The sequence below is a fragment of the Onychomys torridus genome, chromosome 21, assembly GCF_903995425.1.
Source record: "Onychomys torridus chromosome 21, mOncTor1.1, whole genome shotgun sequence".
Lineage (NCBI taxonomy): Eukaryota > Metazoa > Chordata > Mammalia > Rodentia > Cricetidae > Onychomys > Onychomys torridus.
In genome coordinates, this window is record NC_050463.1 from 5,852,227 (window position 1) to 5,877,707 (window position 25,481).

Sequence of the window (25,481 nt, forward strand, 5' to 3'; positions counted from 1 at the left end):
AGGATGATGGCCTCTGAGAGGACATGGAATTTTGTATCATAAGGAGTCTGACCCAAGCCTGGGTGGGAGAGCTGCAACAGGACCCTTGGGGGGTCAGAGGTCAAGAGCCAAGGCGGCAGTGGGGTGGGGTGGGGGCAGCCAGTGGTCATGGTGATCAGGATGCGGTCAGCCTGGGCAAAGCCTGCGAGGCTGAAGTAACAACCTGCTGGCCCAGTGTGAGCACCGGGAGGTGGGATGAAGAACTGGGGCATGAGGAAGGACTGGCGAGCGGCTCTGGCCCCTGCTCCCACCCTGTCCTGAAGGAGAATGGTGACCTTAGTTGTTCACTTTGGAAGTTTCTGGAGCTATATACCTGTCATCCGAGCACTCAGGGGATAAGACAAGGAAGAACTCCATCGGGGAAAGCCTGGGCTACATAGTGATGGCCAGGTCACCCCTGAGAGGAACAAAAGCCGTTCGGGGTGTGGTGACTCCTACTTGTCATCTCAAGACCCAGAAGGCCGGGACAGGAGGATTCTACCCGCAAGGATTGTGAGTTCGAGGCCAGCGTGGGCTACATAATGAATTCGAGGCCAGCCTGGGTTGCAGAGAGAGACCCTGGCTCAGAAACGCTGGCTACTTTTGCAGAGGACCTGGCTCAGTTCTCAGCACCCACACAGTGGCTCACAACCATCTGTAACTCCAGTTCCAGGGGATCCAGTGCCTTTTTCTGACCTCCATGGGGAACACACATGTGCACAGTGCATAGACATGCATGCAGGCAAACACACATAGAAGACAAAATCTGTTCAATCTTAAACGGACAAACGAAATAAAACGGGAGGTCTGAAAGTCAGCTCACGTCACAGGGACTGTGAGTTCACTGAATGAATGATTACAGGAGCCCAGCTGGCCAGGACACCTCATCTTGGCACCTATGAGAAGTTTCTCAGAGCAACACTAGCTTGTGGTTGGGCCACGAAGGCACACCTGGATGCCCGCAGCATCCCTCTGCTCCCTCCATGACCTCCACGCATCCCCGGGGACAGCCACAGGCCAAGCATGTCCACTCCTGTCTTCTGCGTTCCCTCCCGTCACACTGTCTACCCTTGTGGAGTCTGGGCCCCTGAGCTCAGCTTGCTCACCCCAGCCGGGGCCCCTGCACAGCTTGGAGCCTTGGGCCCTGAAGCCTGGCCTTGCTGAGGGGCAGCCTGCCTGGGCCAACTGCCTGATGCCACCTGGACCATCAGTCCTCCTGCTCACCTGGCTCCTGTCCCTCAGGCTTCTGCCCTGGTTCATCATCCCTTACTCTTGAACACGACATCCTGACCAGGCTGATGGCAGCTGGGACAGCCAGGGAGAAGATAGAGCAGGAGGCGCTGTTGAGCCTCCCTGCCTGTGGGCGGTGACCACAGCTCACAGCATCTTCCTGGGTCTGAGACTGGGAGGGTCAGGGCCACCCGGTGACGGTGATGAGGTCTTGGCTGGCCCAAGCGGCACTTCCAGCCCACTGGGGCCCTCTCTGAATGCACCCTGCTTCCCCACACTTGAGTAGAGCAACCAGAGTCCTGTGCAGGGACTCCTGCCTGGAAGTACCCTGATGAAAAGGCCCTTGGAAATCGCACAGGACTCCATCATCTGACATGTGAGGCACTTTGCAACCCAGCGTCTACCCAAGTGGCAAAGCCTGACTTGGAAGGAACATTTTCACAGGAAATTGAAAAACAAAATCAGGCCCAGTGGAACAGCTCACCATGTGCCCCTCACAAACCTGACTGCCTGATTTCATTCCTTGGGACCTGCATGATGGAAGCAGGGAGCCAGCTCTCAAAAGCAGCCCTCTGGCCCACACAGGTGAGCTGTGGCATGCCCAGGTACATATACACATATAGTCACCATAAATAGGAAATGTAAAAAAATCAACAACAACAATAATATTTTGTTTGACTGTTCCTGTTTAAGACAAGTCTCCCACAGCCCAGGCTCGCTCCAAACCCATGACACAGGGGAGGCTGGGTGTGAACTCAAGGGCTTTGTCTCCACTCCACCCCTCAAGTGCTGGGGTGACTGGAGATCCCCACCACACCCTTCGCACTAGATCCTAACCATGATATGTGTCGTGGAGCTGATGCCTTGCCCGTAGTTCTTCATCCAATGAGCTTGCTTCTGTGTCTATTGGACACTGCCACATTCAGTGATAAGAGCAACCCTGAAAGTTGAGAAATTTGTTGTAACGCCTTTAAATGTTCCAAGACATGAGCTGAGTCACTTGTCTAAACGGCGGGGACAGCCTCCATCAAATGGGTGTCTCTTGAAAGGGGGGCTGTAGGAGGGAGTTAGTGACAGGCCCTGTGGACACCGTGGAAGCACCTGAATTCCCCACGAACCAGCCCTGCTCCATTTATAGCCCTCCTCCCAAGGGGGCAGGGTGGCTGGAGGAGGGAGGCAGATGTGTCGCCAGCCCGGGCCAGCGAGCTCCGGGGGGAGAGTGAGTGTTTACCTCAGCAACCGGCCCTGGTAAACAGTCCCTATCTCCAGCCACTGCCGAAGAGTGGGAGGGTCATGGGTCTGATCCTGATCCAGCCAGGGCTGGAAAGAGGCCTGCGAGGGGCACCTGTCAGCCAGGCTGCCCCAGCATCTCAGCATGCCCTGTGGGGTCACCCTGGGCTCCAAGGCTAGACAGGATGCCAGCACGGGGGCCGGGCGCTGGGTTCGAATTCCAACACCAGCCAATCCTGAGCGGGATCCACCTTGTCTGCCATCGGGGTGTCCCTGATCGAGGCTCTAGAAACACCAGGAATTAGATTTTTCTTTAAAATTCCACCAAAAACTTAAGGCAGAGTCAGCGGGGCAGAGCACCAACTCCAGCGCGCACAGTGACGTCAGCGCAGACCCCAGCAGACGCTTGCTACCTGCCGCCCCGCAAACCCCCACATCATCTAATCAGAAAAAACACATGCAGATGCTGGATGGGAACCGGGCAGGCTTCTGGCGCCGCGTGCCCAGCCTTCATTGTTTGCTGAGTAACAACAGTTGCCAGGGGCAACGCAGTCCACTCCTGTTTCCAAGCGCCCGTTGCCCAGCAACCAAGAGAATACTTCCCAAACCAAACAATGTCATCCCCGGGGCAACTTTTCTATCTCACGTTAACCAGATCTAAAATAAAAAATAAATAAATAAGAAGAAAGCCCTTCCAAATATGTAATCTATTATTTTCAGAGGCCTGAACAGCAAGACAAATAATTTCTTCTCTATAGTAACTGAGAAAGGCCGACAGCTCGCCAGATCTGTTCTGAGGCCCAGAAGCCCAGGAACCCGACCAAAGCAGCTCCCAGGAATCCCGGGACAGACCGGCTGCCACCTTTCCTAGCCCTGGCCCAGGAGAGATGGGGTGGGTTTATCTTCAGAGAGCAAATCACACACAGCCCTTCTCTAGGCAAAGAACCAGGGGTTAAGTTATTTGAGAAAGATGTAAATCAGAGCAGCTGCCTAACACGAGACTCCAAGGCATCCCTAAAGTATGGGAGGAGCTAGCTGCTCAGCACCCAGGGCTCAGGGTGGCCCTGCCACAGGGGACTCCATGGAGGGTGAGGCCTGTCCCTCTGCCTTCCCAGAGAGAGGCAACTGCTAAGAGGATTTGGGTGGCTTCAGAGGGCCCCTGGGCTGGAGGCTCGAGGGCATGGCCTCGAAGGCCCTCTGAGGGACAGCCCTGACCCTGTCCCATGCAATACTCAGCTCAGTGAGCTTGTCCTCAGGGACAGGGCCAAGGCTCTGAAGCCATCTCCTGTGTTTCCCCATTAATCACACTTACTTACATGCATGCATCCACTTTGCACGTGGAGTTCAAAGAACTTGTGAGTCTTTTTCCCCTTCCACTAGGGAGTCATTGGGGTCCAGCTTGGGCCTTTGAGTGTCATTACCCATGAGCCATCTCTGCAGCCCCTGAAACCATTTCAGTCAGACAGAACAACGGAACCTCAGCCTCCTGGGCCGGCATGACTCAGACATACACCCTGACAGACAAATGAGTGTCCCCGTGGCTCCTGGTACAGACAGGGTCCCTGTGCAGAAATGCTGTATTTTTAAGCTACCAACCCGGGGGATGAGTCTACATGAAGGAATGGCTGTCCCTCCCAAACACTGGGCGAAACTGCTCAGTCCCTGGCTGGGGTGACTGGAGTGGCAATGGGGTCACTGCTGCTCTGCGTGGGGAAGGAGGCTTTGGAGGTGCAGTGGTGAGGCCCCAAAGGAGGAGCAGTGCAGGGTCTCAGCTGCATTGTTCTCAGGGCCAATGGAGAGCAGGGGCTGGGGGCAGCGAGGTAGCTCAGAGGGTAAAGGTGCTTGCTGCTGCGGGGCCTGAGGAACTGAGTTTGGTCGGAAGAACCCACACAGCGGAAGAAGAGAACCGACTCCTGCAAGCTGTCCTCTGTCCTCTGCACAAGAACCATGCCACCCATGTACACGCACACGTGACTAACTGAAGTAACAAAAATAATAAATACAGCCTGAACGTCTGCATGACCCAGGCTTTGCCTTGTGGTCAAAACACATCTATGAGCCTCTTGTGCGGACACTGAGACAGGTGACAGGTGTCGTCGGTCAGGCAGTGCGAGGTGGCACAGGGAATAGTGGACTTGCTGGGGTTCAGTTCTCAGAGGGTGGCCTGCTGCCTTCCTGAGCAGTGGAGGAACAGAGAGCAGGGCTGGGATGGAGCTGAGGGGAGGGGTGTTCCTGTGGAGGGTTCATCAGTGCAAAGGCCCTGGGGCAGGTTGTGGCCACTGAGCAGAGCTGATTGGACCAGAATGTCACCACAAGCCAAGTCAGGGGTGAAATCAAAGTGACCAGAGGGTGAAGACAGGCGGACCGGGTGTGACTCAAGTTGTAAGCGGGTCCCTGTGGCCAACAGAGGAGGACAGTGGGACACGGGCAACAGTGATAATGATGGCAGTTCAGAAAGATGTAGACCACCCACGCGTGCAGTAGGAGCACAGGGGTTTTCAGGGGCAACCATGCTGTAACCCTGGCCAAAGACCCATGGCTGGGCGCCTACAGGCCCCATGGGCAAGCCTACGTCTGTCATCTTGCTAAACGGATGTAGTATCAACTTGCACCACAACAAAATAGTCTCCTCTCTTGGGATGTGAGCCTGGAGATAATCTGTGCAGTGTTCAGACCTCATCAGAGAAGTGTCTCTGTGCAGTGGACGGTGAGGAGTGTCTCTGTGCAGTGGACGGTGAGGAGTGTCTCTGTGCAGTGGACGGTGAGGGGTGTCTGTGCAGTGGACGGTGAGGAGTGTCTCTGTGCAGTGGACGGTGAGGGGTGTCTGTGCAGTGGACGGTGAGGGGTGTCTGTGCAGTGGACGGTGAGGGGTGTCTGTGCAGTGGACGGTGAGGGGTGTCTGTGCAGTGGACGGTGAGGAGTGTCTGTGCAGTGGACGGTGAGGGGTGTCTCTGTGCAGTGGACGGTGAGGGGTGTCTGTGCAGTGGACGGTGAGGAGTGTCTGTGCAGTGGACGGTGAGGGGGTGTCTGTGGCGTGGGACGGTGGAGGTTAGTGTCTGTGCAGTGGACGGTGAGGGGTGTCTGTGCAGTGGACGGGTGAGGAGTGTCTGTGCAGTGGACGGTGAGGAGTGTCTGTGCAGTGGACGGTGAGGGGTGTCTGTGCAGTGGACGGTGAGGAGTGTCTCTGTGCAGTGGACGGTGAGGAGTGTCTGTGCAGTGGACGGTGAGGAGTGTCTCTGTGCAGTGAACGGTGAGGAGTGTCTCTGTGCAGTGGACGGTGAGGGGTGTCTGTGCAGTGGACGGTGAGGAGTGTCTCTGTGCTCAGCCACAGATAGGACATCTACACCCACCCCAGAAGACCCCGAGGTCAGGCAGGACCAGAGCAAACCAGTGTCTTCTGGACACACACACGCACTCACTCACACAAACACATACACACACACACTCACACACTCACACACACACACTCAGGAACACACACACACAGACGCACACACACACACTCAGGAACACACACACACAGACGCACACACACAGACACACACACACTCAGGAACACACACACACACTCAGGAACACACAGCCGCTGTGGTGGCTGCACTGGATCAGGACAGGCAGCCTTGCAGCACAGAGCGGGAGGGGCTCGTGGCCACACCCCTGACTGAGGAGCTGTGGCCAGTTGATGGCCACTGGGGGAGCGAGAGGCAGCTTTCCTAAGGGATGAGGCTACCAGTAGGCCCAGCATGCTCCACACCCAGAAATACACAGGCAATACAAAAGAAGACACCGCGTTTGGAGGGGGTGAATCTGGGAGGAGTTGGGGTGAATATGATCAAGACAAATATTGTAAAAGAAACTGATTGGGGCTGGAGACACGGCTCAGCAGTTAAAGCACTGGCTGATCTTCCAGAGGACCCTGGTTCAATTCCCAGCACCAATATGGCAGCTCACAACTGTCTGCAACTCCTGTTCCAGGGGATCTGACACCTTCACATCAATGCGCATAAAATAAATTTTTAAAAAACGAGAGAGAGAGAGAGAGAGGGAGGGAGGGAGAGAGAGAGAGAGACTGGTTACATACAGATCTGGTTACACACAGATCTGAGGACAGTCATCTCCCAGCTCCCCTTTCCCCAGACAAGCAGGACACCAGAGTGAACCTTGTGCTGTCCAGGATGGGTTCAGGTCTGCTTTATTCTGTTTTTGGTGGCTCCATTCCGAGCTCTGTATTAAGTTAACTCTAAAGGAGGAGCTCAGGATAATTTTGGGAAAATGGGACAAAATGTTCTGAGCCCTCTGGAAAGGTAGAAAGAGAGACATGGGGATTCTGTGAAATAATTGCAAATACCTTGTTTTGGGGTTGAGACAGGGTCTCACCATAGCACAGGCTGGCCTCAAACTCTCCATGTAGCCCAGGATGACCTTGAACTGATCTTCCTGCCTCCACCTCCCAAGTGCTGGGATGACAGGTATGCAGCATGACCATTAAGCTTTCTTTCACTAACCATGTAAATTTCCCATTTCACATGTTACACAGCCAGGAATGACAACACATGACCCTAATCTCAGCACCTGGGAGGCAGAGGCAGGAGGATTTCTGTGAGTTTGAGGCCAGCCTGGTCTATAAAATGAGTTCCAGGACAGCCAGGGCTGTGAAGAGAGACCCTGTCTCCAACAACAATAACACCACCACAGTACTGGGGATGCAGCTCAGGGTTGAGCACTTACCTGGCATGCAGGGTCCTGGGTTCAATTCTCAGCACCACACAAAAGTAACAACACTAAGGCTGACATGTGATTGGCTTTGTGCTCACTGGGGTTGGAGGCCTCTGGCCTGGCTGCTGGCTGCCCATCCACCTGCCACTCCTAATGGCCTGTGTAAGTTTGTCCAGACACACGGGTTGCCACGGACAACAAGGCAACACTGGCATCTCCAGCAGCACCGCCCAGGGAGCTGGCATCTGGCTCTGTTGCTGCAATCATGCCGACTGCCCATGTCAAGGTCAGCAGTGAAGAGGGTGAACACGCCAGGACAGTGGCACACAGACAGACATGGGGACAGACCTGGTGCTGATGAGCTCATGGTCCACAAACGACGCAAAAAAGACACCCCCCCCCCAGCAGCCTCATCTCACCCTCGATTTCTACCCCAGCGCCTTGCTCACCAGGAGCCAGAAAAGGAACATCAGCAGCTGCCACTCATTTCCTCCCCCAAACTCGTTGTCTATGTCCCCACATGCCCAAAGCCCCTCAGCACACCACACTCTAGGAGCCTGGGGCTTGGCCATGGTCACACATTCACTCAACAGATATTTGCCGTGTGATGCTCCAATGGTACAGCCATGTCTGAACGGAATGGCAGGAATCCTAAGCCAGCACAGCTGCCTGACAAAGGTCCAGCAGAGCTGAGCCCCATGATGGCCGCCATGCCACCCTTGGTTTTCATCTCCACCCATTACATACTTGGGGCACTTTTAATATTTGTACAATTTGAGGATATCGGATTGATGGAAAATTCCCTACAAGTCATTTATGCCGTCTCCCAGGAGTGCTGTTTCTAAGCTTACCCAGGAAAGTCCTGAGCATACCACCCCTCCCACTTTGAGGGAGAGATTCGTCTTATCTACTTGAAGGTCTTCCTTATGCCCTGGAGGTTGTGACACATAAAGAAGCCAGAGGTCTCTTCATGAGATACTCCTGAAACATCTGTCCCTGTACTTACTCAGGAACAAGATAGTCCAAACAAAGTAACTCAAAAAGATCAATAAGAGTCGGTGAGCTAGAGTAGTTGGCCACAGATCGGATTGCAAGCCTCTTTCCACTATTCACTCAGGCAATGATGTGACATATACAGCCACTAAGTTAGACTAGCTGCAGTTGCCTCTGCCCTACACAGGGACTTAAACTGATGAGCAAAGTACAGAGTGTAAAGATGATAAAAGAATGAGACGTCAGGACCTCCCTCTCTTAGAAAAGTTAGCACTTGCAGACTCACTGTGGTGTCCTATGACCAAGGAACAACAGGATGTCAGGATTAGACATATAGACAAATTCTATAAGGATATAAAAAGTAAACATTGTATTATGTCAGAATTTGAATAATAACTGCAGCAGCTTTGGCCTGATGATTTTTTCTGGGCACTCTGAGCACTAAGAGTTAATACACTGCTTGGGACATGACAAAATGCCTGGAGTGGCTTGAAGATTTTGTTTTGGTCTAGTGTCCTTGAAGCTACAAAAGCTGCCAGCCTGAGCACAGGCTGTCAAATGCCTCTAGATTCTTAAAAATTGAGTTATGGGGTTAATGAATAAAAATGATAACTCTGTTCTCAATGATGTCAAAACTTGGGGGAAAATGATTGGAAATGATAACTCTGTTCTCAATGATGTCAAAACTTGGGGGAAAATGATTGGAAATGATAACTCTGTTCTGTCATAGTTTACCAATGATGACTAAAAGATGAGCAAGAAAAAGTGAAACACGTGTCCAAAACCAAAAATGATAGGATCTATTGTTTTGGAACTACATGAATCTATCCCTGCTTACTAAATTTTATATAAATAAAAAAGCACTCGCCGGGCGGTGGTAGCACACGCCTTTAATCCCAGCACTCGGGAGGCAGAGGCAGGCGGATCTCTGTGAGTTCGAGGCCAGCCTGGGCTACCAAGTGAGTTCCAGGAAAGGCACAAAGCTACACAGAGAAACCCTGTCTCGAAAACAAAAACAAAAACAAAAAAACAAAAACAAACAAAAAAAAAGCACTCTTGCTGCTAGTCAGTCAGGCTGCAGGATTCTCCTGAGTGCTGGGATTAAAGGTGTGCGCCACCACTCCTGGGGCCAATACACATTTCTTTTCACAGGAGATGTGATGCAGCCAGCAAAGTGTCTCAGTGGGTAGGGGCGCTTGGCCTCAAATTTTGACATCATTGAGAACAGAGTTATCATTTCCAATCATTTTCCCTCAAGTTTTGACATCATTGAGAACAGAGTTATCATTTTTATTCATTAAAAGATCATGGCTGGCTCATTCCTTCCCCTGCCAACTCCTTACATCCTGTGCTGGGACTCTTTTTCTTTTTTATCATGACATAACATCTAACCAAACTGCCCAGGCTACTCTTAACATTCAATCCTCCTGCCTTAAACTCCCAAGGGCTGGCTGGAAGGCCTGTGCCCAGGACCAGAACAAAGGCTTCCATCATTAGGGTGCTCCAAGAAGGCCTATCTCCCAGCATCCAACTGTGCAGCTGACTAAAACTTGCTTGCTGAATGAAGGATGAAGTAATTAATCATGGTCTTAAATGGAAGCAGAAGCATCCACGGGTTCTAATGCACAGGTAATTACACTAACAGGACAATCATCACAGCACAAAACACCAGCAAGCTTATTAATTCAGTGGTAATTGCCTGATTGTATTCCAAATGTCTCTCAAAAATTAAATAATTTGAGTGCACAGTAGTGTTTATGTGAAGAGGAGGTAGACAGAAGTTTGGGTGGTGATACATGCCTGTCACCTTGGCATCTGAAGACAGAGAGAGGCAGGAGGATCATAGAAGACCTTGTCACAGAACAAAACATAAAAAGGACCAGCAAGCTGGCTCAATGGATAAGGGGCTTGCTGCCAAGCCTGAGGGTTGGAGTTCAATCCCTGGGACCCCCATGGTGTTTGAGAGAATGAATTCCTGTTGTCCTTTGACCTACACACACACACACACACACACACACACACACACACACACACACACTTGTGTATGCACACACAGAGAAATAATAAATATAGGTAATACAATTTTACAGGTTAACTCTATGCTATATGGATTTGGATTTCCATTGTGGACTAAGTGTTGAGGGTTGCCCCCAGTGCGGGGTGGCTGTTTCCATCAGAGAAGGCACTCATGGCATCTCCTGTGAGCAAGAGACAATCCGGCGTGAAAGCTGAGTCAAAATCCTGACCTTTGCAGCAATGAACTTGGGGACTAGACAAGTGCGAGAGGCCTTGGGGAGGTCTCCTGGAGGAGGGGGGAGGGTCTCCCGCAGGAGGGGGGAGGGGGAGGTCTCCCGCGGGAGGGGGGGGGGGGCGGCCTGTTTTGGAAAGGCTGCTTACGCAGCCAAACACTTGCTAGGAAGGTCCATAAATAGCCCAGCCCGAGGGGTGAAGGGAGCCAAGAGTGAGGGGCATTGCACAATGTGGAACCCGAAACAAGACAGGTCAGGGTTGCAGCCTCTCTGGGCCAAGCTGCAGTGAGCCTTACCACTGGAGTGGCAGGGTATCCAAACTGGTAGTTTCCGGAAGATTCTAAAAGTTTCTAGAATATTTATGGGAGAGGCAGAAGAAAATATTTGAGATTAGTGTCTCGGAGTGAATGTATTTTCAAAAACTTACCAATTGAATTTTAAAATGGGAGGAGGGCTGACACTAGGCTTATGGTTTTGAAATTCTGTTTCGAACTGTCTGTCTGAGGGAGGGGAACTGCAGCAGAAACCACCGCAACAGCCAGCGCTCCTGAAGGCCACATGTCGGCTGCACTCGCAGCAGCAGGGCCCTGCTTTGGCAGGGGTGTGTGGAGGGGCATGTCACCCACCCCAGCGGGGACTGCAGGGACAGGGAGCCCGGCTGCTCCTGCAGCCCTCGTGTACTCCGGGCGACAAGCATGGACTTGTGGCTGTGGAACCAGCCTGGCAGGGGCACATGGGTGCAGCTCCCAGCGAGGAATGTGGCTGCGTCAGGCATGCGGGGACCATGAGTGGGTGAGGTGGACCTGGCACAGTGAGGTGTGGGTCAGGGAGGGGCCTCAAGGGCTCTAGAACCTTCTGTGGTGCCTTCAGGACGTAAGATGACATCCAGGTGTGAATGCTGCTAGGGACGGTCACAGGAAATATTACTTGACACTTTGGAACATGTACAGGTCCATTGGGCAGGGAGGTCGTGACCGGGAAAACAATGCACGTGAGGTGGCCATGAAGATGGCAGCCCTGGCCTCGGCTTCTCAGGTAGAGGCGCAGCCTCAGGCAAGGATAACAGTGGAGTCACCTCACCTGCACGGAGCAGTAGGGCAGTAGGGGGCAGCGGTCACAGCCCAGGAACCCCAGAACCAGTTGCTTCCTTCTGGGACATGGGCAGTGCCACAGTGTGCCTCTAATACAGAGCTGGGGGTACCTCAGGGCACACCTGCACAGCAGAAACACAGGCAGCAGGGAAAAGCACAACCGGCAGCAGAACCAGAAAGACGACAGCGGGCTGAGGGCTGCCAGAGGTGGCGTACTTTTCATGGAAAGTAACAAAGGCAGTCTTAGTTCAGCCATGGAAGCCTCTCATGGTTCAACCTCAAAGACATCAGCTTAGAGAAAGACCCAAAGGCCACAGGGTGTGGGGCTCAGTGACAGATGTCCAGAATGGAGAACCCTGGAAACAGGAAGTGGATTTGTGGGGTGATGGACAGAGAGATGAGGCTTGAGAATGATAGAATGTTCTGGACTCTCCTGTTTAGGAGATGGGGCTTCTTTGAGACTGACAGAATGTTCTGGAATTAAGTAGCGGTACCGGTTACACCATGCTGTGACTGTATCAAAAGCCACTGAGCTGTGCATAAAGTGGGACCTCAGTGGACAGAGCTCACCCAGCACACGTGAACTCCTGGGTTCATGCCCAGCACCACCGTGGTGAGTCATCCCAGCACTCAAGACACAAGAAGCAGGAGTTCAAGGTCGGCCTCAGTTACAGAGGGACTTTGAAGCCAGTGTGGAATACGTGGGACCCTGTGAGGGGAGAAGGGGTAGGCTTCCCTGATGTGGCTCAGGAGTTAAGGGAGACCATGAATGCGGACCCAAGGCTCTGACCCACAGTCACCATGGAGCCATGGCCTGCTGCACAGACCTGCCACCAGCTGCTTGTTTCTGCATCCTGCCGGCTACTGAGGGTTTTCACATTTCTTTCTAGTGTTTGGAAGGCATCAAAAATCAAAATATTTTGTGACAAGTTCAAATAAAAGGGAACTCACAATTCAGCGTCTGTAAATAAAGTTTTATTGGCACATGGCCCTGGCTGTGGCTCCACACACACTGCTTTTAGCTATAGCTGAGAAACACTAGCAGCAGCAGCAGCAGCACCAGCAACCACCTGGCCCATGGACAGTGGCCAGGGGCCTTCTGCCATGGGGCCAGCCAACTCTGGACTCCTTGCCCACACTGCTCTGCAGCTAGCTGCCTCTGCCCAAAGAACATGAGGCACTGCACCAATTTGCAGAAATGTGTACAGGGCAGGCTCCTGAAACAGAGCACTTTAGGCGGCACCTGTTGGGGATGCCTGTCAACCATGCACTCCAGAGGCTGAGGCAGGAGGATGGACGGCAGTTTGAAGCCAGCCTAGTGAGAAGCTGTTTCACACACACACACACACACACACACACACACACACACACACACACACAAAGACAAATTCTTCCATTCTGGTGAGCAGGTCAAGAAGCAGAGGGTCACAAAGTCAGCCTCAGGTAATCGGCTGCAGTACTTCATCCAAGACCCAGGAACCTTGCTAACAGCCACAGAGGACCTTAAGATGCCAGGATCCACAAAGCACCGCTGCTGCTCTTAGGGCTAGTTATCCAATAGCCAGCTGCAAGAGTATTTATCCTGCGCCACTGGGAAGCAATCAGCAATATTTTGCTATCCTTGAACTTGCTGGGGTTTCTCGGTTATTTGGCTGTGCTTAGACAGAACCCAGGCCTCACATGCTAGGTAGGTGTCCACCCCGCTAGGCCGGGCTCCACCCTGACCACGCCCCCAGCCCCTCACTGGGGATTCTAGGCGGGGCTCCGTCCTGACCACGCCCCCAGCCATCACTGGGGATTCTAGGCGGGGCTCCACCCTGACCACGCCCCCAGCCCCTCACTGGGGATTCTAGGCGGGGCTCCGCCCTGACCACGCCCCCAGCCCTCACTGGGATTTCTAGGCCGGGTCACCCTGACCACGCCCCCAGCCCTCACTGGGGATTCTAGCCAAGGTGGAGGTTGTGTGGGAGGGTGTTTGGCTGGAACCTCCTGCCCCATTTCTGCCTCTCCAAACCCTGCCCATTCAGAAAAACTATCAGGAAGTTCGGTTGGCATTCGCACTTCTGGCAGTCACGGGCTCCTCCCCTGAAGCTGTCCAATCCCTGCCGAAAGCGTTATAATGGGGCGCGACCCAGCCTGTGGCAGACACTCGTCGTCACGTCCACAGGGTATTTAAGCTCCCTCCTTTAGATCGGCCATGTGATTTTTTTCCTGCCCCTTCCCCCACCTTGATCTCTGGGGGCTGGAGGAGTCACCCGGGAGTTGCTTTGCTTAAATATTCTTTTGCTTTTTCAATTTGGCCTGATCTGGCTTACTGCATTGGGAGAAACCTATTACTAGCCAATAGAAAAGCTATCGGGGCTCCACACCTGACCATGCTTTAGCCCCCCATTGAGGGATTCTAGGCAGGGGTGAGGAGTGCCCGCCCATGATCATGCCCCCAGCCCCTCACTAGGGGATTCAAGGGCGGGCGCTGCTCAACTTCTGAACTAAATTCAACCCATCTCTTTAACTGGTTTGTAATTTGAATTTCAGAGGCTGTAGCCCATGGGTAGAGAACTTGCTAGCATGTATGTGACCTCAGGTTCCATCCCCAGCACCTCATTACATGAGCTGGGTGGGGCACACCTGGCACTTGGGAGGTGTAAGCAAAGAGTTCAGGGTCATCCTCAGCAACTTGGAGCTGGAGATCAGCCTTGGGGTACATGGTATCCTATGACTCGGGAGTGAGTATTTGCTAGGCTGCTGGGTGCCTGCGGTTTGAACTCTGTACAGCAGCAGCAAGACCAGGCTGTCCTAAGCAACTTTACCCTCTTCCAGCACATCAATATTAACATTCGGTATATGTTTTCCTTTCATAATGGGCATTTTGCTCAGCAGGAAGTCCCTGGAGTGTGTGTGGGTGGGGTGGAGAAGGGCTCTGTGTGCCTAGACCCACACTCCAGGACAAGAGAGCTGAGCTGCTGAGGGAGAGTGCAGATCCTGGGTCACACAGCCAGAGGCAAGATCTGGTAGCAAAATCAAAGACCTTTACACAGTCCTCTCCAGTCCAGTGGCTACTTCCTCCCAGAACACTGCGTGGGTCAGGACCAGCTTCCAGGATGACCCCGCAGCTCCTACAGACCGGCCAGAAGGCTCAGGGATAAAGGCACCTTGCTGCTCAGCCTGCCGACCTCAGTTCTGGCCATGGGATCCACACGATGGATGAACAGACAAACCCAACTCCCACAAGCTGTCCTCTGACTTCCACACACAGACACCAAAATAAATTTAAAACGTAACAAAGTATCTCATCAAATAAATGGGAAAGGTGTAATAAAGAAATAAAATTGCATTCGGCGGTGGTGGCGCATGCCTGCCAGGCGGATCTCTGTGAGTTCGAGGCCAGCCTGGGCTACAGAGTGAGTTCCAGGAAAGGCGCAAAGCTGCACAGAGAAACCCTGTCTCGAAAAACAACAACAAAAGGAAAGGAAATAAAATTGCAATACTTAGGAGTTTCTTCCCAACTTCCTCTTCCTCTGGTTTAGAGATGGATGGATGGTGGGAGGCATGGACAGACAGACGACAAAACTGCTTTGTCCCACATTCAGCTTTAAATGCTTCCACACTAGCCCAAGCATGGCATCTGGGCATTGCCACTGACCAGACAGAGCGAGCCCTCAGGCCCTCCTCCCGGGCGGCCCGGCCCCGCATTTGAGCTAGCACTTCGCCCTCTACCAGGAACTTCCGTGCGGGCCCAGGGCTCCACAGCATGGGCATAAGCCGCCTGCCCTGTCCGCTGGCCTCCGGTAATCACGGGTGTGAGGTCGAAGGGTCGGTTCCAGACCGGAAATTGCTGGGGGCGCCGTGTTTGGCTAGGAGCATAGTTGGGAGTCTGGGGGCTGGGAAGACGCAGGCTTCTGCAGGCCTTTCAGGGTTCCCACAGCATGCACTCCTGAGCACAGGCCAGGCTCTCACCAGGGCTGCTAACACGTGACCACCTCCCTTAGCCTTCAGTGCTGAAACACTGGCAGTCACTCAGTTATCAGTTGAGGACCGCAGACGGTGGCTGATTGGGCCCACTGGCTCCAGAACACTGGATAGAAAAGGAAGGCCCGAAGGAGTCTCCTAGAAAAGTGGGGGGAAGTGTTCAAATCAGAAGCATGACCAGTCCTTACTGTCCTGGGCACCCGAGGTTCCAGTGCGGTTCTGCTCTGCTGGCGGCGTCCCAGAGATGAGGCGGGAAAGACTGGCGCCGACGCCGTGCAGAAGCCAGCACACATTTCTACAGACTTCCTCCGAGGACCTAGCCCACGGGCCACCTCGTGCAGAGAATGTATTCTGGGCAATGTGGTGTTTCTCAGAGGTAAACAGTTTGCCGGGAACGACGGCAGGGCTAGGTGGAGACTGATGCCTGTCCCCTCCACTGTGAGCCAGGACTGAGGCGAGCCACCTTGTCTTCCGGGGACACAGCCCCTTCCTCTCCTGAGATGTCCCCGCTTTGATCTTTCAGGTCTTCTTGGTGTTCAGTCTGGGAGGTGACCTGCTCTTCTGCCAAATCTGCCTCTACCCAGCTCCTTCTGCTCAGAGACCTCGGTTCAGTGCGCCTTAGTGTCCAGCTGGGAACAACGGTGGAGTGTGCGGGTGGATGGTGGATGGATAGGTGGACGGGTGGGTGCATGGGTAGATGACCAGCAAAGAGGGACCTTGAGGACACAATGCTCATTTAAAGGGAGCCAGACATATTAGTCCACTCACAAGAGGTCCCCAAACCCTCAGATCCACAGAGACAGGAGCCGGACCGTGGCATCAGAGGCTGACAGTTGGTGCTGGAGACTGCAGATCATTCATCAGGGTGGAAGGGGGCTCTGGAGATGGAGATGACCACACAGATGTTCTTCATGTGGCTGGTTGTGGTGACACAGGCCAGCTATTCGTCAGGTGGACATCACTGACTCCTCCATCCTTGCTTTCATCCCATGTCTACCCTGAAGCCTGACCTCTGACTTGGACACCCTTGTCCTAGGGACGCCCCACCCAGCTCCCTGCTTCACTGCAGTGTTCCAGCACACAGCAGGTTCCATGGCCCCTGCTGGCTCCCAACTCACCCCTTTTACACCCCTGAGGTCACTGAATTGCCAGGCTTTGCCTGGCCCTGAAGCCAGAAAGCCAGGAAGGTCACTGTCCTCAGGAGTCTGGGACGCGTGGTGAGCACCCAGGCCCTGGAGAGCCCTTGGGGACAGACACCTCGGTCCTCGTCAGCCTCCACTGCAGCTGAAGCCTCCAGTGCTGATCCCAGAAGCTCTGACCCCAGAGACCTCCAGCCCAGCAGGACACCAGGATGGGAAGGCCGGGCAGACGTGGCTCAGGCCAGATGGTCACATTCTTGTGTGTCACACACGCCCATGTCTGTCGCTGCTCTGCACATGAGCGGTTCTGGAGTCCAGGGTAGAGTGACAGCTTATCAGACAAGGAGCTTTGTGGCTTGTGCCTGTCCTCCAGTGCTCAGTGTGTGATGTCAGAATGAGGAGGAGGAGTCTAAGGTCATCCTTGGCTACAGAGCAAGTCTGAGGCCTGCCCACCCACACAATTTAAAAATAACCAACAGGTTTTGACCCAAGAGTCATTGCGAACAGCCCCTGCTTAGGCTAAGACCGTCTGGAAGTTTCCTGAAAACATGGCCAAGCCCCTTCTCCCCATCAGCCACTGGCAGCCACTCCGAGGTTTGCTGAAGCCCTGGCCCCCCAGTCAGAATACCTTCTGCACCCCGAGGGGACAGTAAGCTAGTGAGGATGGTGGCCGGCATCTGATGAGCCCTGGACACAGCTCAACACCTCCATCTCATGCCTGCCAGCCAGTTTCCATGGCTCCACCCCTATCTCACCTCCCTCCAATCACCAGGTAGCAGCCACCCCCTCTTCCCCCTGCCCTGAGTGTGCCTAGTGGATCCCACACAGCACTCCACCCCAGGACCTCTGCACTTCCTGAACCTGTGGATCTGATCTCCACTACCTAATATGTAATACCTAATCACGTGAGGCCACAACATGTCTGTCTATCTTGGGGGGCAGTCTTCATGTAGCCCAGGCTGGCCTGGAGTTCATTATGTAACCAAAGATGGCCTTGAACCCCTGATCCTTCTGCCTCTGCCTCCCCAGTGCTGGTTGACAGGCGCGCTCTGCACACCTGGTTTCTGGTCTGCCGGGTGCTGGGGACGGAACCCAGAGCTCTGTGTACACCAGGCAAATGCTCTATCCACCGAGCCCCAGCCTGTCACCCTACCTTACAATTTTATTACTTTATGTATATGAACGTTCTGCCTGCATGCATCTGTGTATCATATGCATGCCTGCTGCCCATGGAGGTCAGATCCCCTGAAGCTGGGGAAGGTTGTGTGGGGATGGGAACCAAACCCAGGTTCTCTCCAAGAGCAGCAAGTGCTCTTAACCCTGAGCCTTCTCTCCAGCGCCATTCTACCTATTTTTAACGGCTGTATACTATTCCTTGAGTTAATCAGTGAGTCCTTGTGATGTACTTGCCAGCAGCAGCAGTCCCTGGGTCTATCAGGAATTAGGGGTGGTCAGTTATTTTGGCAGGAAATCACAGGATTCACTAGGACCCAAAAGAAGATGCCAGAGTTGCCAGGTGCTGGGCAGAGTGGCAGAACCTGCCAGGCCCACACCTTCTATGACAGGAATGTGGCTGTAAGAAAGAGCTGAGGTGCAGAGGGCTGGTCCTGGGGACTGAGTTCAAGTCCCGGCATGATGGCCAGGCCAGCCCGCCTCCCGGTGGCTTCCTTCCAGACATCACAATGTTGGCATCTGAAAGTTGGTGATTTCAGATGTCAAAGCTGCCCTGCCCACTGGGCTGGCCACCCAGCAAACTCACGGTCACTATGATGCCCAAGGTGGGAAGTGGGGTGGGGAGAGACCACTCAACATTGGCAGTGAGGTTAAAATTCCAGCAGCTATCATGGTACAACTGAATGTATCCTGAGTGAGTCCCCAACACTGCAGTCCATAGGGCACTGGGCAGAACCCCAGAGGAGATGGGAGCCTTAACCACTGTCATTTCCAGTATGGAGACAAATGGCATCCATACAAAAGGGTGGGTGCCACGGGAGCTGCTGATGGCCCCTGGGTCAGCTGGAGGGCTTCACAATCTGAGCGCTCAGCTGCTGCTCACTAGGGGTACAGTAAGGCATGGGGGAAATGGACATGGGGGACCACAGGGAGCTGGACTTGGCCACCTCAGGTATCAGGAACAATCTACAAAGGAGCAGCATCACCCGTGCACACACTAATGCTGGACATAGTGGGCTGTGGAGTCCCACACAGCACTGAAATTCCAGTAAAGGGTTGGGTGGTGGCAGAGGGGGGGCACACGCCTTTAATCACAGCACTCGGGAGGCAGAGGCAGGCAGATTTCTGTGAGTTCAAAGCCAGCCTGGTCTACATTGCAAGTTCCAGAACAGCCTAGTCTACAGAATGAGACCTTGTCTCAAAAAATACAGGTAAATAAAAAGAGCCCGGACGAGGAGGCCTGGGCAGCAGCAGAGTGCTTACCTGGCATATGCAAAGCCCTACACCTCAATAAACAAGTAGGCAGACAAGGAAAGAGAGAAACAAAACATATACCATGAGATTTCTTATAGCTAAGGATTTAACAAGCAAAGCAATTAGTTTATAGATGAACTAATTAATATATGAATATATTAATTATGTTAATTAGCATATATGAATGGGATTGGGAGAGAGCTTGCTGCCGAGCCTGATAGTCCTTGTTTGATCCCTAAGACCCACATGAAAGAAAGAACTAACTCCTATAAGTTGACCACCGACCTCCACACGTGCACGAGGTGATGCACACACACTGAAATAATAAAGATTTGAAAAACTACCACTATTAATGCAATTTAAGGCACCCTTCATACAGCAAGAGAATTATGAGCCTTGCTCATTTTAAAGGCCTAGTGTGGTGACCTCGCTCACAGCCCTGTAGTGGCTCTAGGGCTGGTCAGCAGGGACCCACCTGACAGGCAGTAGAACTTTGTAACGTTTTGTCAAAAGCCATCACTGATTCAAAGTGTCCACCATCTGCTCCCTGGCTCCCGCCCCTCAGGGTGTGTCCAGCGCCTGGGGACATGGCGGCCTGATTCCTTTCCCTGAGGCCGAAGCTCTGGCTTCTCCAGCTTCTCCAGTGGGAGTAGGTGAATGGCCACACCCAGGTGGATTTTCCAGTCCATTCTAGTCCTTGAACCCAGGCTGGAGGAAGGGCAGGGACAGCCTCCAAACTGAGTCAGGGCCCTCCCATCAAACAAGCACCCTACACAGACTGGCCAAAGAGGTTAAAAAGACAGACAGGAAAGTTTTTAAAAAGTCCCGGGTTATTATTATTATACCATGGTTGCTCAGGAAGTATCTTTACTTCACTTCAAAGCTCAGTGCAGAGCCGGGGTTGGCTCAGCAGGTGAGGACTCTTGTCACCAGGACTGCTGGCCCGAGGTCCTGGGACCCACGTGTGTGTGGGCACCCGGGTAGCCACACACAATATGCATGTAAAAAGTTCAACAGAAAAGTGGATCACTTGACAATAATCATCTGATCCCTGAGGACCTGCAGGCAGTTAAGGCTTCTGCTGTGGAAGGAGCCTTTGTCCTCGGCTGTCAGGTAGCCCCGCTCTGGGAGCAACCCCAACTCTCTTCAAGGGAAAAAAGGCAAAAAGTAGAATAGGGACTGGGTAGCAAGAGGAGGGGTCATCAGGAGTGGGAGGGAGTAAGAGAGGTGAGTGGTGGGAGGTATGGTCAGAACACATACTTGCAGGGAAAGGTCAGAGGCCATATTGTGCATAAGTGATACATGCTAATAGTTACTTAACACCCAAGGATTTTCCTCGGCGGAACAGGATTCCCGTGTAAAGCTTCGAGCAAAGCAAGGCAATGACTGGGGACCGGAGTGCCCCCCCCCCCCCGGACGCGCTACAGGAGGGGTGAGGTCTCTGGAGAGGAGACCAGCTGCTTTCGCGGTGCACCGCCCCCCTCTGGGCGGCCGGCGCCCCCCTGGGGTCTGCCCCGGGCTGCTGAGCTCCGGGCTAGGGCTGGCCCAGGAAACAACCGCTGCTCTGGCGAATCCCGATTGCGAACGCGGACGCGGCCCGTGGGGAGGGGCGAGGAGAGACAGGGGTGTTTCGGGGTGTGCGTGCGTGTGCACGGGTGGGGTCCACACGCACCGCCGCGCACACACCCTCCCGGCTTCCCGGCTCCTTCTGCAAACGGTTCACACAGTGTTTTCTTTGGGGAAAGTTTTCTAGACTGCGATCCCGGCAACGAAGAGGAAGCCCGCGTGGGAAGGGACTGCGGGCCCCGGGACAGCCCCCAAAGGCAGTGCTGTGGGGTTCCGCGCGGCGGGGCAGGGGGTCGGAGGACCTGGGGCGCCAGGGGGCTTGGGGTGGACGATAGAGTGCGAAGTGGGGAGGAATCCTTTCCAGAACAAACGCACTATTTGGTCAAAGCACAAGAAAGGGGTTTCGGGGGCGGTGCCCTCAAATCCAGTGTGTCTGAGTCAAGGAGGAAGCCCGACGCTCGGAACTTAGGGGGCAAACAAGAGGGGAGCCTCGGAGTCAAGTTCAGGGATGACAGCCGGGGTCCCAGTGTACCCCGATTTCAGAAGGGTAAAGGGGAGAACGATGCCCCTGGGTTTTCGGACTTGGGTGAGAATGGCTGGCTCTGTGGGAGCCCCCAATCCAGGCTTGGGGTGACGACAGAAAGGTGCAGATTTGGGGAAGCCCCCGATCCGAGGGCAAGGAGAGCGAGGAGCTACTTTGGGGGCGCCTCAGCGCTCCAGGAGTTTCTGGGTAAAAACAAGAGACGAGGGGGTCTTCTGGAGTCCCCGCCCCTCAAAGTTAGACTCAGTACGTCAAACCCCGCAAGAGATCGCAACACTTCACAAACTTCCGAGAGTGTGAGCGGGGTTCCCCCCAGCCCACGGCTCCCTCACATCAGAGGTGCGGATCAGAAGTGGACGAGGTTGGCGTCTGCAAAGTTGGGGCGCTGGGTCCCGCCACGCCCGCCCCCGAGACCCCCCCAGCGGAGTCCCCGCCCGCCGCCGCCCCCCGCCAGGGCCCGCACCGCTCACCTGGAGTTCGGCGGGGAGTTCGGGTAGCGGCTCCCGCGGCGGCGGCCGCTGCGTGTCGCTCCGCGTTGGCAAGTAACAGTCTCCACGGCTACAGTCTCTATGGCGGCGGCGGTGGCGGCGCCGGCCGCTCCTCCTCCGGCTCCCGCCGCCCGCCCGCCCGCACCTAGCGCCCGCCCGCGTCGGCCTCGCGCAGCCCTCGCGGGGCGGGGCGTTGCGCCCGGCAACGGTTACCAGGCTGCACGCCCCGCCCCCCCAACGGCCCGCCCATGCCCGCCTCCAACGGCCTCGGGGAGGGCGGGCGCTCTTCCCATTGGCTGCTCGTGGTGCCCGTCAGGGATGAAGGGGTAGCTCCTCGAGGAAGCTTGGCCAATCGCTGTGGGGAAGGGTGGGGCTTGGCAGGAGGCGCGCGGCTCGGGGTTGGCTCGTAGGAGGCGCGCGAGGGCCGGCGGGCGGCGCGCGTGGAGGCAGCGCGTTTTCCCAAGTTTCCGTCAGACGCAGAGGCGCTGACCATCTAAGGGGAGCAGCGGACTCCGGCTTCCCGCCGCTTCTTGCCCTGTGCACAGACTGAAACCATTCTCCTGTTTGGAAAGATGTTGGTTGGTGAGCCTGCGTGCAATGCCCACGGAGGCCCGAAGAGGGCGTCGGCTCGCCTGGCGCCCGAGTGACAGGCGGCTGTGAGCTGGCACCCCAACTCCGGTCCTCAGCAAGAGTAGCAGTTGCTCTTCACCTGGAGCCTCCTCTCCAGCCTCCTCCCTGGTTTGTCTTTGTTTTTGAGTGTCCTGTGCCCAAACTCACTGTAGCGGAAGCCGCCCTCCACCTCCTGGTCCTCCTGCCTCCACCTCCCTAGTGCTGGGATGAGGGGTGTGCGCCAAGCTGACCTCCCCAGTCTCTCTCACACACGCACACATTACACATGTTATGAACAGGTCAAAACGTGGGACCTTCACAGCTTTTAGTTTGGTGGTGGGCCACTGACAACGAAGGATCCAAGGCGTGAGAAGGGGCAGGCAGGTGGTTCAGGGGCCTCTCCCACCTTGGCTTCATCCATTCACTTACCGAACCGGCAATTGCATGAGTGAACAATGGCTCACTTGTGCTTATGTGCCCAAAGCGATCTAAGCTTTCCTTTTTCTTTGAGGCAGGTTCTTGCTAAGTAGCCCAAGCTAGACTAGATCCCCCTAGGTAGGCCAGGCTGACTCAAGCTCATGATCTTTCTGCCTCGGGCCCCAGACTGCTGGGGTGACAGGCATGTACCACCAAGCATTTTTGCACAAGTAAAATCCTCCAGTCAGATCCCGAGAAAGACCATAGGCTCTGTGCCCAGGACTGAAGTTTCCAAAATAAATACATCTGAGGAACTGGAAGCCTAGGGCCATGGCACCAGGCTGTACTCAGTCCTTACAAACTCACCTGCAACTGCTCTTGCAGGCTGTCACTGTGCAGGAGAGACAAGACTGTATTTTGACCAAACTGTAACCCTTTAGCAGTCAACTGCTTTGTAGACTAGGGATTGTGTTCCCAAGGGTCCATGGAAGCTGGGTCCTCGGCAAGGGGACTTGGGAAGTGGGGCCTGGAACACTAGAGGGGCAGGAAGGAAGGAAAGAGGGACGTCCCATCTCAGAGTCCTGAGCCTCTCACTAGGATGACAGTCAGAACATTTCTTACATAGATTTTTATTTTATTTTATTTTTTACATTTAGTCCTTTAGGATACTATGCGTGCATATCATGACACACATGTAGACATCAACTTGCAGGTGTCACTTTCACCTTTTACCTTGTGTGTCCCAAGGATCAACTCAGGTCATTAGCTTGGCTGAAAGCACCTTCGCCCTCTGAGCCATCTCTCCAGACCCTCCTTCCGTGTATACATACAGGTACGTCACACTAGGGTAACAGTGGTGCAGTGTATACATACAGGTACATCACACTAGGGTAACAGTGGTGCAGTGTATTCATACAGGTACATCACACTAGGGTAACAGTGGTGCAGTGTATACATACAGGTACGTCACACTAGGGTACCAATGGTGCAGTGTATACATACAGGTACGTCACACTAGGGTACCAATGGTGCAGTGTATACATACAGGCACGTCACACTAGGGTACCGATGATGCGCGCTGAAGCCCTGAATGTGTGTGGCCTCTTTTCCCTGGTCAGCCTGGACAGTTTCTGAGAACCTCAAGCAAGACCTTGGTTAAGTAAAGATGTCTTAACAGCCTACAGCTGGGAACCAGGTGTTTTCTTCGGTTGTTCTCGTATGGATGCCCCAGGATCCCCCTGTGAACTCAGGAGCTTTGAACCCACCCAGATCCTGTGAAGACTTGGAGCCAGGGCTCCACCTCAGAGAAGTTGGCACCTGAATGCTGGGGGTCGGGGGGCTTTCTTTCTCTTAACCCTCATGCTTAAAGTCTTTGGTGGGGGCGTTGAGATAAAGTCCAGAGAGGTGATGCTGGCCTGTGATCCAGCACTGTGGGTGGAGGCAGTGGATCCTGGGGACCCCTGGCCATCCAGCCTAGCCAAAAGAGTGGGCTCTAAGCTAAGGAAAATGTCCTCTGGTCTCCTCACACACACAAGGGGAAGAAATGGGACTTAGATCAAGCCTGGTGGTGGGGTACACCTCACAATAGCCCTGGGAGCCAGAGGCAGGATCCCGGGTCCAAGGCTAGCCCCGGCCAGTTGTCTCTTCCTGCTTCCCCTCCTGAGAGCCGTTTGCTGGTGACTCCTGGTGGAGAGGGGGGACTTTATCAACAGGTGCTGTGAAATGTCTTTCTGTTATACTCTGGATATGTGTTGCTCTGATTGGTTGATAAATAAAGCCATTTGGCCTATGACAAGGCAGCTTAGAGGCAGGTGGGAAAATCCAAGAGAGACAGAAGAAAGGAGAATGGGGCAGACGCTGGCTAGCCGCCTCGCGGAGAAGCAAGCTGTAAAAGTATTGGTAAGCCACAAGCCACGTGGCAAAGTATGGATTTATAGAAATTGGTTAATTTAAGATATAAGAGCTAGCTAGCAAAAAGCTTGCCATGGCCATGATTTAAAAATAATATAAGCCTCTGTGTTTACTTGGGTCTGAGCGGCTGCAGGAGTAGGCAGGACACTGGAAAACTTCCAACTACAAACAGGATCTTGGAATTCAGGCCTCCTTAACTGTAAGCTAATTGTTACTCAGTCTCAGAGATTTTGTTGCAGTGACAGAAAATAGATGTCTTGCATTTGGCTATCTTTCTGTTCTACTTCATTTTCATTAAGATGCCCGTGGTGAGCTGTGGGAATCTGTCAGAGTCCAGCTCCAACCTGCTCCCACTTTTTGAAGGGTTCTTGTATGGAGGAGAGAGGAATGAGGAAATATTAGGTAGAAAGATAAAAAGAGACAATAAAAAAGACAGAGACACTGGATAGCATCAGGAGGGTCCTGGGTCATTACCCAGCTGCCCAGTCCTTTATTCAAAAAGGCTTTTTATAATATGTCAAGGAGAGATGCAAAAGACCTTCCATTTTCAAGATCAAAGCACACTGCACAGCCAAGTGTAGACCCTTCCAAACACCTGGTAAACATGTCCATGGCCAAATCATCTCCTTATGCAGCTCTGCTGTGTAAATCAAGCTCAGATTCTCTGACCCTGAATAAGTTCTCACTAGGAAGCCTCTGTGGGCCCCACAGGTCCCCTTTCTTAATAATGTAAAGGGCCCCTCAGACCCCTCAGATGGACTGTGCCTGTCTTAGGTCTCCTTTTTCAACCAGACAGTCTTACCCATCTTTGAGATACCCTTTCCACCAATGTACTCTGTCTTAGGTTGACAGCTAGCAGGACTTAAACATCTCTGACTACCAGCTTC

The 25,481-nt window shown here is 53.7% G+C and overlaps 1 protein-coding gene across 2 annotated transcripts in view; it reads right to left on the minus strand.

The window, feature by feature from the left end:
• Positions 1-21,765, minus strand: part of Rfx2 (regulatory factor X2) — a 58,717-nt gene extending 36,952 nt beyond the window's left edge. For both annotated transcript variants that reach the window (XM_036171428.1, XM_036171427.1), the window contains exon 1: positions 21,640-21,765. The gene's annotated coding sequence lies outside the window, so the exon portion shown is untranslated. The remainder of the gene's footprint in view (positions 1-21,639) is intronic.
• Positions 21,766-25,481: the final 3,716 nt, after the last annotated feature.